We start from the raw sequence: 16,942 nt of genomic DNA on the forward strand, positions 1-16,942 counted from the left end.
TGATACTGTGCATTGCTATTATCATGTCTATCTTTCTTAGTATTTTTGTTGATCTGTTCCTCTTTCTATACTCTTCTAAAAGTGATACTTACTGTCTTGATTGGTTTATAGTTTTCTCTATGTGATACTTCCACGATGGCATTTGATTTCTTCCCTTCCTTTTTATTATTGCCCTGTGTTTTTGTGGTTAGATTTTAACTATTTTTATTTATTTATTATTTTTATTTTTATTTTACATTTGTTGACCGGGCTAGTCTAACTGGAGTACAAATCCATTTTCAGTAGAGGCCCGGGGAGAAAAGCTCCAACACAAACAGAATATGTATAATAAAAAGTTGTCACAATTCAGAGAAGTATAAAGTAGTTGAAAAGTTCTGAACAGTTACAGCTGTATAGGCTTGATGCAGTTGTCATTACAAGAGTACACAGCTCATGATGAGGAGATATGAAAAGCAAAAATAAAATACAAAACAGCTGTTTACTTATAGAAACAGAAAAAAATAGGATAAAAAAGATGTTTATTTATACAAATGTACCATGTGATACAGTGAAATACAAGGTTTATAGGAAACAGCAAGAGGATGTCTTTAGTTAGAACATAATAATATTAGATGCAGACAGCACATAGGAAATCAAAGAAAGAAGAAAGGCAGTTAGTCGGGGTTAGTACAAGGGCATAACCAATGAGTACTGAGAAATAGTTTTAGTTTCTGTTTAAAAAGTGTTATAGAGGTCAGGGATAGGAGTTCAGAGGGAAGCATGTTCCAGTGTTTGCCTACAGAGTTAGAGAACAAAGAATCTCCAGATGAGTTATTGGATCTGCTAGTGGTAATAAGTAGCTTATTAGAATAGCATAACTTCTTAAGATTGTTGTAGGGGGTAATGAGAGTAGTCAGTATAGGAGTATAGGTGGGGTAGTGCAGGCTCTTATGGATAATAGCAAGCTGGTGAAATAGTAACTGGTTTTGGAACTCTAGCCATCCTAATCGTTTTAGATTGTTGCAATGATGTGTTCTAAAAGGAGAACCAGTGGCAAATCTAGCAATACTATGATAGGAGGTAGCAAGTCTGTTGAGGTTGTTTTTTGAGAGATTGGTATATATGGGTGAAGCATAGAGTAGGGTACAGATTAAATTAGTTCTAGCTATAGCGGTTTTGGCTGAAGGAGTAAGAAAAGGTTTGATTCTATAAAGGGATCCCAGTTTCAGCTGCAATTAAGATATCCTATTTACTTGTATTAATATCTCATGAATTTCCGTTAATAGTCTTGATTACTGTGTTCATTTGTTTCATCAGACTTCTAAGATTTTGGGTCTTATTGACCTTCTGTAATCTATTTCTTTCATTGATTGTAATATGTCTATACATCTCTATTAAGTCAAGAAGCTCTTCTCTTAGAATATTTTCTTCTAAACTGAGGGCACATTCTTTGTTTTACATTTCCTACAGGCATTCTACAGAAAGTTCCAGAACATCTTCCTGTATCCTGCGTCATCCATTGCTCTTTCATATGGGAACTCACTGGCATATCACTCCACAACATCGACTGTGTTAGAGTTGACACTGTTTCCTGCTCCGTTCCTTGCTGTGTAACTCTAACTGACTTTTTGTACTGGTCTCCTGTAGAAAGATCCAGAGTACCTTCATGTGGCAAGTAATCAGATGCTTGCCATTCCATCTGTTTCTCCTTAATTTGGGGACTCTTTGTTCCGTCATGCTCTGACGTTATCAGAGATGGAGTTTCTACATTAAATGTTTCACTTCACAGGTAATCCATAACTTGTTTCTATTTCTTAAACTTCTTCATTACTAATACTTTTTTTCTACTTTCTCATTTTGTTTTCTTATTTTTTGTATTATAAACTTTTCCATATCCAGATTCTCTTGCCTATATTTCTCTTCAAATCTTTGGTGATGTTTTTCTGTACTAATTAGTTTTGCTTTCTCCTGTGTGTAAAGATTGCACCATATTAAATCTCTTTATCTTTCCCATGTCCATATTTCTTCTTCAGATATCTCCCGCTCTACAAGGGTTCTCTTCTCTAATCTGGGTACCTTTGCCTGTATTTCTTTTCAAATATCTTTGGAGGTGCTTTTTTGATTAGTTTAGCTTTCTCCTTTGTATAAATATTGCACCATATCAGATCTCTTTTTCTTTCCCACATCCATGTTTCTTTTTTATACCTTTCAAAAATCTCTAGGTTTTGTTTTTTATATGTTTGCACTTCCTCAGTCACCTCTTTTCTTAATGGCACAACATTTATTGGTCTATATAATGTTTTTCATTGACCTGTTGTATTAATGAACACAAATTTGCATTTGAAGGTTTTGACAGTTTTTCTTGTGCAAATATTTTCTTTCTTCTAATTACTCAATTTATCTTTTTGAGTATCTTCTACCTGGAAATTCTGGGCTTCTTGCATAATAGTAACATGCATAATTTCTTTCTTATCCTCAGTTGTGCACTCGTATCATCTTTATGGATCTTTTTTGGCCTGTCAGTTTTTGTTGTTTTTGTGGACCACAACTTTCTTCTACAACAAGGGGACCATCCTCCCACATGAACCTGGCCTAACCCCATTGTAGGAATGTTTCTGTGTGTTAAGGATTCCGCACTGTCATTTTTTCCAGTCCTGGCACCAATGTGCCTACCAGGATTGGGCACTTTTTTTATTCTGGAACTCCACCTAGCTGTCTTTTTTATTTTCTAATCTACTTCTGTCCATGACATATGCTATACAAATACAGTATATATATATATATATATATATATATATATATATATATATATATATATATATATATATATATATCAGTGTCATCATGGCGAGATTTTGTGAAAAACAGGGTCCACCTCATGCAAGAACATACCAAGACATGAGGATGAATTCAATTCCAGAAATACTACTCTCCTTTACTTACTGATGTTATCATCTTTCTACTCAGACCCGTATAGTGTTTTATATAAAGATAGAAATGAAGTTATAAACTAGCACAATGTGGAATAAAGACATCCAGATATTTCCAGTCGAACTGGGCTAATAACAATAAAAAAACAATTCTAGATATACTCAAACATACTGCAATACAGGTGAACTCTTATGAACTACAGCAGGAGGTAAGTCTTGGTATGCTACAAGTGCTGAGAATGGCACTCTTGGCACAATAAAGGACTGAAGCAATACTGATTTAATTAACTTTACTATGCCCTCATTTAGGAATGGGGCACACTGCTGTGTTAAAAGCCCTAAACATTTGGAGAAATTAAAAACAAACTGCAAACCATTTCCTTACTCTATCAACACCATGTTACTAACCAAATTTCATTTCTTAGTTCAGCCAAATGCAATTAATTCCAACACCATAACTTTCCAAGGACATCATATCTCTGAGACAGCTAAACTGAAAAAGTGCAATTTAGAGGATATCACATATGGTTAAAAGTCAGGAAACCTTATCTTCCAAAACATTTACTTCTGGCCATATTCTCTTTAACATGCAATCTAACAGTTACAAGAGAATATCTGGATAATACCATTTCTGACCAAACAGCCTAATTTTCAAAAGGTGACTATTTTACTTGTAGTAGCTTGAACATGTTTGGTAAGATTATATTTTTTTTTTACCTGGGATACCGCAAATGACTGCCAATTTGAGCAAGCACCAGTTTTGCATGTGAACCTCTGCTGACTCAATTTGAATATGGTTTTAGGTCTGACTAGCCACAAATCTCAAATCAACATCAAAACAATGTGCAGAATATCTAGACCAACCGCTGGAGAAATCTTCTACAATCTGAAGACAACCAGGTTTATTTTTTGTCGGATACTCAAATAAAGTGTTTGAATAACTCAGTCACACTGCTTGGATACTATTTTTGTGTGTGTTATATAGAACAAAAAGAACTGCATCAGCAAATATACCTATTAAGAACCCTGTTATCCAGAGCTGTCTGCCAATCAGTTCACAGCATGAATAGAAGTAGAAAAAGGGGAACATCCGTGAGGAGGGCTTCAGGCTAGTTATTTTACATTAAGAAGGTTCGTGGTCTGCACTCTTGTGGGAGGAGAGGCTGGACTCTGCCCTTCTGAGCTGGGATTTTCTGGTTAAAGGCTTATAGTGCCTGCATATTTGAGCTGTTTCTTATTGAAATTGGTGCACCTTGTTTGCTGTAGCATAGACTAGACCCAGGCCTGCTGACTCTAGCTTTGTTTGCATAACATGAGCAGTAATCCAGGCCTTCTTTTTTGGAGAAGATTCTCCTGCACCCCAGTGGCAGGAGTGTGCAGCTAGAACTTGTCTGATTGAAGACTACAGGAACAGGGCTCAGTTTTGAGATTTTTTTACTGGTTAATTGGGCAATTTGTTTAAAAGCCTTTTCTGATTGTTTGTAGTCATCTAAAGCTGTTTTAAGTGTATTTTTACTGTTTGTAGTCATTTAAAGCTGTTTTAAGTGTATGTTTACTGTTTTTGCTTTATCTTTTCAAAAAAAAAAATATTTCCTTGTTTCCCACCTTTCTAAGCTAGTATAGTCCAGTTTTCAGGCTAGTGCTGAATTCAGGGCTGTGTTACAATTATTTGAGTTGCCCATACTTTACTTGGATAGAGGGAGGTTTCTCTGTTCACCTATGAGAAAGGGAGCTTTGAGCAGCCATCTGTCCCTGGAGGAGTGGTTTCAACCTAGAAGTTAGTAGTTTATAGGCCATTTCGGGCTAATTTCTATCTCTTTCATTTCCCTGCTGTAAAAACCACAGTTGCACAGTTTTGCACGTCCAAGCAGCACTGGTTAGCTAGGGCTAAATTTATCCAGGCTCCACCAAGTCTCCTCTTCAGTTTTTCCCTTGAAAGTAGTCTAACTCTCAACCTAAGCACTTAAAAAGCATCCTACAGTACAGCACTTGCTCAGACCTAATAGCAAGTGCTAATATACCCCGACACTTGATTGCCCAGCAGGGCAAGGCTCATTATTCACCCCTCACCAACCAAGCGACTAAGCAGCTCACCCTACTATTCAGGCATGACCAAAGGGCAATTTTAGGTATACTCTCTAGTTCAGCTGGTGAACCTGGGTATTCTGAGGCAATGTTACAATTGCCTCATGTACACAGACAACCCTCTCCTACCACAAAACATTAACATATGCGAGAGATGCAATTATGTAGCTAAATTGGAGGCTAAGCTCTCTCCACCCAAGACTGGAACAGGCAGTCATGAGAAGAAGGTTAACACTTGCACCACACTTCCAGCCTCACACAGACATACTAAACCAGCACTGGCAAAAATACACATAAATGCACAAAATCGTACTCGGAGACTCTAAATAAACACCTCCAAAAGCATCACAGACCTTCAAAACAGACACCCAAAAAACCTGCACCTCCCGTCACAAACCAGACAACACATAAAACACAAAATCAGTGTGCGGCACAATCACAACCCTTAAGGCGAAATAACATACCTAACACACTAGTAATAGGTGACTCTATAGTCAGGCACACTGACGTCCCACTCACTAGGCTGGACAAGGAGAAGGTTACTGTTAGCTGCCTGTCAGGAGCCAGAATCCGCCACATAACACAAGCACTCAAGTCACTCCAGAACAAGTACAAATATGACTCTGTCATTGTTCATGTTGGTGTGAATGATCTGAGATGTACCTCCCTGGACTACAAGAAAAGAGACACGGAAGAGCTCTCTGATCATGTAGCCCAGGCGGGTATGGCCCTGAGTAGCATCCTACCCTCACCAAGAATGATACCACAGTATAAAGAAAAAATGATCAATTTCAACAATTGGCTAAGTTTCTGGTGTCATTCAAAGGGGATCCACTGTCTGTCAACCTGGGACGACATGCTCGACAGTCCTCATTGCTTTGCAAGAGACAGCTTGCACCTGTCACCCCTAGGCTTTCGAATACTGGCCAAGGCTCTTGTTGCCCTCATAGTGCCTTTTTTAGGCAAGGCGCAAAAGTCAAACCCACCTCCGTAAACAGCACAAATAAAAAATGAGGGTTATGCTACTCAACGCCAGGAGCTTACATCTCAAAATGCACGTGCTCGAAGCACTCCTCAGTGTGGAGAACATCGTCATCTGTGCAGTAACTGAAACCTGGTTCAAGGCTCCACAGAGCACCCCAGCACTACTGGGTTACAACTCATACCACACATTTTGGCCACAAAACATGGACCGAAATGCAAAAGGAGGGGTTGTATCCATATTCATCAAGGATACCTACACCTCCAGGTTAGTGGCACAGCATGATACCTCCAAGATTATCTATGTGCAACTAACATCAGGCAAATCTGCAATGAAAATTGTGGCCTGCTACAGATCACTCACCATGACCCAGGACCATCACTCTGCCTTTTTGGAGACACTGGAAAACATGAAGGTCCTACTGAACACCCTGATATTGGGCGATTTCAATTACCCTACCGTTAACTGGGAAAACTACTCAAGTACAAACTCCCAGGTCCAGCGCTTCCTGGAATTTATCAACTCAAATGCCCTGGATCAACTGGTGAACTCCCCTACCAGAGGTGAAAACATATAGAACCTGGTCATGACCAACATGGGCGACAGGTGTCCCACACCAGAGGTCAACCCATCACTGGTTAGATCAGACCATAAACTAATAACTCTGGATGTCCACACCACACCACCACCTCCAACCAAGGAAACCACAGTGAAAAACTTTTCTATAGCAAACTTCACCTTACTTAAGACAGAGGTGGTAAGTTTCACAGCCTCCACGCTAAAGAATAACAGTGTCCAAGATGCAGGAATCTTTACAAATGCACTCTATGAGCACCTACAAGGATGCATGGATCATGCCATCCCAAGCAAAACCAAGACTCACTCCCCTAAGAGAAGGAAACCAGTTTGGTGGACCCCTGCCATAAATAGGCTATACAATAGAAGGAGGAAACTAGTTCAGAAAAAAAGCAAATCCCAAGAAGGAAAGACATCCCTGATCAGTATCAGTAAGAAACTAAGGTCCCTCATAAAATCCTCCAAGGCTAACTTCGAAAGAAAAATAGCCAAGGATTCAAAAGATAACCACAAAGCCTTCTTTAGCTTTGTCAAGAATCTAAGTGGCAACTCACAGATATGCTCTGAGATAGTGCAAAATAGCACAAAATATACTGAACCCACTGATATTGCCAACATCCTGGCAGATAGATTCAGTGCAAACTTCACCCCCCCTCTCACCCCCAAAAGGGCCCACAACAATACCAGAAAAGTGTAGTGTCCCAGAAATCACAGACGCACAGGTGAAAACAGCCCATTCGAAAGCCAAAAGCACAGCGTCAATGGGGCCAGATGGTGTCTCAGGGTGCATCTTGCATGAACTACAGAACGAACTAACCCCTCACCTAAACACACTGTTCAACCTCAGCCTCTCCACAGGCTATGTGCCCATAGAATGGTGCACAGCAATGGTTATTCTGCTCCACAAAGGAGGGGCCACAACTGACCCTGGTAACTATCGTCCCATAAGCCTGACTAGCCTGGTCTGCAAGGCTATGGAGCACATCATCATGGAACTCATTAACAAAGACATTGGAAACCTCCAAACACTTGACCTGACCCAGTTTGGCTTTGTTAAGGGCAGATCATGCTTACTAAACCTGGTTGACTTCTTTGAGACAGTCACCAAGGCCATAGATGAGGGAAAGCTAGTTCACACAGCCTACCTTGACCTTGCCAAGGCTTTTGACACCATTTCCACTTGGGAATTATAGAAAAACTCACCAGCCTGAACATAAACCCCTACGCCATGAGATGAGTCACCAACTGGCTTACAGACAGAACTCACACGGTAAGAATAGCAGGCTCCAGGTCCGACTCTAAACCAGTCACAAGTGGTGTCCCACAAGGCTCGGTCATGGGACCCCTACTGTTCAGCATATACTTCTCATAAGTACAGGCATACACAGGAGGACTGGGAGCCATAATTGACTATCTGGCTGACACGGACATTCTCCAAAAGGGCCTTACTGAGACGGACACCTGATGTCAAAGTCATGGTCTCAAGCTAAATGCCAAAAAATGCATAGTCATCCCATTTGGGGAAAACAAAACACCCATGAATTACCACATAGGTGGCAGCCCCCTTAATACAGAACAGGTAATAAGAGATCTGGGGACCCAGGTAGATAGTAATCTCTCCTTTGACAATCATATTGCCAAAGTAGTTAGGAAATCCTTCTATGTAGCCCATCTAATTACTAAAGGGTTCGCATCTAGAAATAAAGAGGTTATAGTGTCCCTCTTCTCATCACTCATCAGACCCATCATAGAGTACAATGCCCTGTTCAACAGCTGATAAGACCACAAAGTACCTCACCAAGAGGATTACTGGTCTCAAACATATGTCCTATGCAGCCCGACTGGAAAAACTCCAGCTGTACTCAGTGGCATATCGCTTACTCAGAGGTGATCTCTACCTGACTTACAAAGCCATGTCCAACTCAGAATTGATGGACATGCTCCACCTAAAGAAATCCAAGTCACTGCGAGCCACTCGCTCTAGTGAGCTAAACCTCACCACAACAATAAATAGAACATGCCGGAGGGATAGATTCCTGTCACAGAGACTCCCCATGCTTTGGAACAAAATTCATAACTACATTTAGCAGAGCCCCTCACTAACACTCTTCAAGAGAAACCTTGACGAGTGGATGGGTAACAGTAAATACACCCCTGGGATCACTTCATTGGCTCTTCTTGACAGAGGCTCAGTTAATTAATCAATGGAGTGGCAAAAGCTGACACACTCTGGCTAGGCTTATAAAAATCGACCTCGGGCAGATAGCCTAGCACCTACCTATGAACCTATGAACCTATGAAGGTTATATGTAAGACAATCACCTAGAAATCCATGGACCCATTTTTATCAGACTCCTTGATATAGTCTCTATAGCACCCCTATAGCCTATTTTCAGAACAATAAGTCCCCAGCACAATTGTCAAATAGTGCCTGAAAGAACATTCAAAGCTTTCTGAGAGTCAAAACCCATGATAAGTACAGCAGTCATCACTTTATTTGCCCTTTTAAAATGCCCCCCCCTACCCCAGGAGATGCAAGATGCAATCCACAGACTGCTTTCAGAGAATAAATTTGTCAGGTTGGACCAGCACTCTGACCAATGGTCTCATTCCCCTGGTCCAGATCATCATGTAAAGTTTATAGCCCACTTTAGGATAAATGTAGGATAATAATTCAATGAGTCAGGAGGGTATTTTCTAAACTTCTTAATTATGGAATCCAGGTTTGCTTTCCAAGATGTTAATAGATGGGGTTTGTTGTGAATAAATCACATCTGTTTTATTTAACACATGATTATTTGACCCCAAAACATCCATAACTTTACAAGGTAAGTACTTAAAATAGCAAACAATCTTGTTCTGCTGCTTTCATGGGCTCTCAGTTAGCATTCAGCTCTTACTTTCAAAAGAGGGCTTCCTAAAAGTCTTTTATGTTCCTTTCAGATGCAAAGGGGACACCACATCTAGAAAAGCCAGAAACTGTGTATAAAATATACTTGATCTCAAAGGCTGCCACATTCTTCTCTTATTTGAAAAACATATTCTTCCCTGTTTGATGTCTGGTCATGCATCCCACTGTGACACCTTTCTGAGGCAGCTTGTCTAAATTTAGAAATATTTTGAAATACTTTTGGGGGCAGCATACAGGACTAGTCTAATGTTCTCAGTGGTTACACAAATCTATAGATCTAAAACTCCTTGTGCACTTGCCTTTAAGAAAAAAACAGATTCCTTTATCCTCATCTGATTCTTGACTATGGGATGCCCATTAAACCAACTTTTGACAGATGGAGTTACACTTAGTTTTAGCTTCACTGTATTATCCTCAATAAAACAAGGAGGTCAGAATTTCAATAAAACTTAAACAGACTTCTCCAAGATTATCTTATACTGTGTGAACTCCCAGAAAGCCTCCTAAATTTCTTTCATATTATCTTTCTGTGATGTCCCCTCTCTAGGCCACTAATCAAGGAGCCTGAATCCTCACCACTGACTTTGGTGAGGGACATTCACTTGCAACAAAAATAGATGCACACAATATTTCCAGATGCAGCTGTGCATCAAGTACAATTATCCTTAAGAGCACACAGGGAACACACTCAATCATTGGGCTGGGTTTCCCTCCCTCTCTCTCTCTCTTCAAGCCCCCAATAAGACTCCCATTGGTACACCTGTAGAGTTCAGTCCTCAGCCGAGTGTCCTAGCAAAGTTCTCCACCACTCTCTCTGTGAAACCAGTGCTCCGTGTCCCTGTTCCAAACAGCTGGCACACACACACACTCTTTGAGATTTGATTTGCGCGCGCGCACACACACACACACACACACACACACACACACACACACACACACACACACACACACACGCACACACACACACACACACACACACACACACACACACACACACACACAAACACACACACACACACACACCTGGGAAAGGCTGGCACAGATTTTCTCACTCTGCTATCCTTTGCCCAGACTATAAGGTAGTTACTGCCACCAGATACTCCAAAGCCAGGTACTCTAAAGCTCTTACAAGGGTACCCAATTATGCAGAGTAAAATTAATACTAATGCAAGTGATAGTGTTTGACCAATGCAGTAAGGATTTCAGGGGCGTCCACAGTGTCACCAAATTAATATAAGTACTCTTAAAGGTTAAAATATTCTCTAAAGGACCAATCACAATGAAAAGTTTAAATATATGTAATAAATAATACAAGAGCATGAAAATACTGAATATCTATTTACAATAAATACCAGAGTTTCAGTCGCAGGAAATAATTAAATAACACAGATGAATAGGTTCACACAGATAAAGTAAAACAGTACTTAACTAATCTCACTATATTTTTCTGATTGATCTAAAGAAGTAATATTCCATGGTTACTTACTAAAGCGAGGCAAGATGAAGTGAGTAAGATATCCTTCTAGATCAGGTTGCAAAAACAGACTGCTCTGAAACTTATGTTTCATCTAGTATTAAAACATCATTTGAATGTTGAATTACAGAATGACATCACATACATCTGGTTATCTGACTTGGTTCCCATACCATACCCCCTTTGCTAGAAACTGAACCAGAATGTTGCAAATATGTGTTACCATGCATATGAATAGAGTTTGCTAAGATGTGTTACAGTATCTGGAATCCATAAAACCATTTCAACACTTCCAGACTTCCATGGTAGTTCCATGCTAGCAATTAGTTCACTGCTAAGGGCAATACATCAGGATTCCTAATCCTTGTTTTCACAGACATGTTGTCTCTGACTGCAATCAGAACTGTAAGATGCAATCTTTATGGCCTACGTTAAGTAATTTAATTTCAGGATTTTCTTCTTCTTCTTTTGGCTTTTCCTGGTTAGGGGTTGCCGCAGCTGAACAATGGTTTGCAGAACAATTGGCAGTGGAGTTTTACAGTGTTGAGTTGCCAGCACGGTGCTCAACCTTCCACAGAAGACACTCACATACACACATTCACTCCTAGGGCCAATTTAGAGTGTCCCATCCACCTACAGCTTGTCTTTGGGATGAGAGAGGAAATAGGACCACCCAGAGGAAACCCACATGACCACAGGGAGGACATGGAGACTCCACACAGAAGGCACCCCAGCCGAGAATCAAACCGGAGAACCTCTTGCTGTGAGGTGGCAATGCTAACCACTGCACCACCACGGCTGCCCAGGTAATTTAATTTCAGGATATTTTTCTAAAAGTTAGCTGGGGCTGAGCTTAACCTCTTCTCTTCCAGTATACTTTGTTACAATATATACATTTAATAAGTTGCAGTAGTACAGTCTGACATACATGTATATTTCTTTTCTGTCCAGCAGGACACACTGTTGGTACATTTTTAACACAAGCAGCTTTACAAATACATTTTGCAACACAAGCATCTGTACAAATCAGTTTGATACAAATGACATATAATTCTTTATAAAACTCCAGCTAGTTATGTAGGCATATGTTACACATCCATTGCCCTACTTCTCCCAGCATAGCTGGCAATATCTCACATCATCACACTTTGAACCAAATATATTTGGTAAAACTGCAAGGACTTTGTGGTCTAAAAAAGGGAGGAAAAGAACTTGCAAAGCTTATCACTTTCTGAGCTATCACAGGGAAAAACTACTCTCTCCTACTCAAAAGTAGATAAAACATACACCCCGCGATTCATGAAGCTTGCTCCAGGCGCAGGCGTAGTGTTGGCGCTCTAACACCAAATCTGGCCGCCGAGCGATTCAGGTACAAACTGTTTCCACGTGCACTACCTGTGTACGCCACGGCCGCACAGCTCCCGGCACATGTATGCTAATTACCCCATGCGCAGCAGTGTAGCATGCAAATGAAGGTATATAGTGATTCAGGAAATAGTGCAGGCACAGTGTAAGCATGCAGAAATGTAAACCGAAATAAATGGCTTACATATTTTCATCCATAAATTTGGAGCAATGACAGTGGACCAAACTCATGCATTATACTGTTAATATATGCCAATGGCTAAATATATAGCCATTGGCATAAAAAATATGCATAACATATAAAAAAGAACATTTAATGTCATGCCCACACTAACGCAAAGTAAAATCGCAGTGCATCGGTGCACAAATGGGATCGCAATTAACATATATTTATATGTAATAAAATTGCAATGTAACACATTTCATGAATTCCCCATAATAGTCAATGGCACTTATGCTACACCACACCATGGCGCAGGGGTTGCTAAGGGGCTGTGACGGTGTTCTATGCAGTAACTAGGATTTAGTAGTCAAAGCCATGAAAATGAGACAAGTAATACTGAATCACAAAATCCCTGCTGGCGTAAGGGTGCACCTCACAGCGTAGTGGTACAACACCGAGGAGTGGCCTGGAGATAAAGATGACAACAAGAGAGGGGTGTGCCACCTTATCTGTAAGCACATTGGAGCATTGCTAATCCAGTTTGCCTGTTGCTAAGCAAAGCCACAGGATAGGGGTGTGTTGAAGTAGCCATAGCTTTGCTTAGCTGAGAGCACACAAGGTAACCGAATGTGCATGTGAAAGTGGATGAAAACGCACACCAGAGCTGAAACAAGAAGGATACGGGAAGAAAATAAGGAAATTCTGCAGCATGGTAATTGGAGTACAAATGAGTAATTAGCACCTAGGAACCCACAGTGGGCCATTGACAACAGCTAACAAGGCTGCTAGCAGCTACCTGCAGAACAGGAAAGGGGAGGTGCCGTACTGCAAAGAAAAGAGAACTGTCACAGCAGAACAAAGCAAACTTGCAGTAGACCAGCTACATAATACATTTTGCAACACAATCCTGGTTTGGGAAAGTGCAAAACAAGAAAGCTGGCAGCTGGATGCATGTCTGACAATGGGAGGGGAATCGGGTTAAAAAGTGAAGTAAAGGGCAATAGATGAATCATGGCAGCCAAGCGTAATTCAACACCAAAGGCCCCACAATAGCAGTACCTGCTGTAAAACCCATAATTAAGATACCCTGCAGCTGGAATTGCACATACACACCCAATTACACCAGCAGCATCTGTAGCACAATAGTATAAAGTATGAAAGCACCTCACACACACTTGTGTATTCCCAGACACTCTGCACCATTGATGTATACAGATGGGAACTTTTAATATGTACATGTTAGGAGCTGCCATAGCTTTGATTCACCAGTATGTGTTGGAGACTGAAGGTGGTGTGGAGGATGATGCTGACAACCATCTCAGGCACCAGAGGAGAAGAGTTTTTAGACCTAGGGTAACCTGCCAGGGACTACATGATCTGGAGATAGTAGAGCGTTACAGGGTGGACAGGGACACCATACAGCAACGTGTTGAGTTGTGCTGGCCACGCCTTAGAGCCAGAAATAACAGAGGGGGACCCATCCCAGTGGACACGAAGGTATGTGTAAGCTTGAGAATACTAGCCACAGGTACCTTTCAAAGGCCAACTGGGGATATCATGGGGATCTCACAGGCAACAGCATCCGGGGTACTCTACCAGTTCCTGGATGCCATATTACCACATGCCAATGAACATATATACTTCCCCTGAATGCAGGAGGAGTTGGCCAGCAATATGTGTCTCTTACACAGTGTGGCAGACTACCCGGAGGTACTGGGTGCAATAGACTGCACACACATACACATCAAGTCACCACCCTGTGAGCAGGGTAGGTGCTACATAAACTGCAAGAAATACCCCTCCATCAACTGCCAGGTCATGTGCAATGCCCAGGGCATTATCATGGATGTATGTGCTGGCAGCCCTGGAAGCTATCATGACTCACACATCTGGCATGCCTCACAGCTGTATCAGGTATTTGCCAGGGGGAACATCCCATTTGGCCACCTGGTGGGGGATGCTGACTATGCACTGGAACCATGGATGATGACTCCCATCAGAAATGCGCACACACCCATGCAAGAATGCCATAATTAGGCACACGCAGAAACCAGAATCATCATAGAGTGTATGTTTGGGATGCTGAAATCACAGTTCCGTTGCCTGGACATATCTGGTGGCACCTTGCAGTACTCTCCATGCATGTGTGCCCACATCTTCACAGTATGTGCCATGCTACACAATATGATCCTGTGGAAACAGCTGCAGCAGGGACAGAATGATCAAAGCCCTCACAGCCCACCATCATTGCCAAGGGCCCCAACAGTCACAGAGGGACTCAGACCATGAACACCCTGTGCCAGCCCCAGTAGGGAGATGGAGGTGTGCCCAGTATGCCGATGCCTTGACAAAGAGGGAATGTATAGCACACACACTAACAATGTAGGCACCTACGGACTGACACCCTTCTCCACCTGCACACACAGTAAACATGGATGGCACACACACACGACCATCTGTAAATTGTCATGTATAGGTGGCCTACTGTGAGCATCCTACATAGGCAGCCCTCAACTATTGTACACACAACTGCCATTGGCACAAGGTAAGTCAATAACTGAACAGCAAATTAAGCTATCAGCATGTGTCGATACTGTATCTATAGGTTTATAGGTACATAGGTAGGTACTTGCCTAACTGCCCAAGGCCATTCATAAGCCTAGCCAAAATGTGTCTGCTGTCGCCACCCCATTGATTAACTAACTGACCCTCTGTGGAGAAGAGCCAATTGTGGGATCCCTGGGGTGTATCCACTGTTCCCCACCCACTCTGCCAGGATTTCCTGGAGTGTTAGTGAGGGGCTCTGTATAATGTAATCAGGGATGTAGTTCCAAAGCATGGGGAGTGCCTGTGACAGGAATCTGTCACTCCAGCATCTTCCAGTTATAGTTGTGGCAAGGTGTAGCTGATTACAGTGTGTGGCTCACTGTGACATGGATTCTCATAGGTGCAGCATATTCATTAAGCCTGACTTGGACACAGCTTTGTTGGCCAGCAAATATCATCTCTGAGTAAACAAGATGCCACTGAGTAATGCAAGAGTTTATGCAGTCTGGCAGCATAGGACACATGTCTGAGGGCATTATTCCTCTTGGCGAGGTACGTTTGTGGCTCTTCCAGCTGTTGGATGTGTCTTCCGAGTTACATCCAAAATGGGTTATCATACTCGATGATGGGATTGATTAGTGATGGATAAAGGGGCACAATAACCTCAGTCTGTTTAGATGTGAACCCTTAAGTAATCAGATGGCCTACATAGACGGATGTCCTAATTACTTTGCAGATATGATTGTCAAAGGAGAGATCACTGTCTAATGTAGTCCCCACATACTTATTACGTCATCTGAATTATAGTGTCTGCCACTCATGTGTTAATATGTGTGTGTGTAATTTCCCAAAATGGAATGACCATGCAGTATGTGGCCTTTAGCTGGAGGCCATGACTTTGACACCCTGTGTTGGTCTATGTGAGGCCCCTTGAAGGACGTCTGTGACAGCTGGACTGTCAGTTATGGCTCCCAGTTTGTAGTAATTGCCAAACACAGTCTGCTGTAGTCCACCTGTGTTAGCCCATACCTCTGAGAAGTATATGGCAAACAGTAGGAGTCCCAGGACTGAGTCCTGTGGGACACCAGTTGTGACTGGTCAAGAGTTGGACCTGGAGGCTGCTAGGCTTACCATGTGGGTTCTGTGTGTAAGCCTGTTGGCAAACCAACCTGTGATGTATGGGTATATGTACTGGCTGGTGAGTGTAGAAATAATACCTGAGTGGGGAATGGTGTCAAAACCCTTGGTGAGGTCCAGGTAGTATGTGTAAACTACCACACCACACCTAAAGTCTAGGTGACTGTAAGATGTCAAAAAGGTTCAGCAGGCATGATCTGCACTCAATCAAGCTGACCTGGGTTGGGTCAAGTGTCTGGAGCTTACCATTGTCTATGTTAATGAGTGTCATGAGGATGCACTCCCTAGACGTGCAGATCAGGCTACTCAGTCTTATGGGGTGGTAGTTACCATGGTCAGTTGTGTCACAACCTTGGTGGAGTGGAATAGCTGTTGCCATGTGCCATTGAATGGGCATGTAGCCTGTGTAGAGGCTGATGTTGAATTGCTATATGAGGCGGAGGGGTCACTCTGCCTTGTAGTGTCTGCAGAATGCAGCCTGGGACACCATCTGCCTCCATTGATGCTCTTTCATGCCATTTGAAAGGGCCATTACCACCTGTATGTCTCAGATGTCTGGGATACTGTATGTTTTGGGTATTGTTGTGGGCCCTGTGGGGGGTTGAAGCTTGCACCAAATGTATCATCAAGTGTATTGGTGATATCAGTAGGGTCAGTATATTCAGTGCAATATTGCACCAGCACAGTGCAAATCTGTGTGTTACTGCTTGGATCCTTGACATAGCTAAAGAAGCCTTTGTGGTCATCTTCCAAATCCATGCCTATTTACCTGTGGATGTCAGCCTTGGATGAT

This window comes from Protopterus annectens, chromosome 10.part0 (genome assembly GCF_019279795.1).
Source record: "Protopterus annectens isolate FY-2018-M chromosome 10.part0, PAN1.0, whole genome shotgun sequence".
Taxonomy (NCBI): domain Eukaryota; kingdom Metazoa; phylum Chordata; order Ceratodontiformes; family Protopteridae; genus Protopterus; species Protopterus annectens.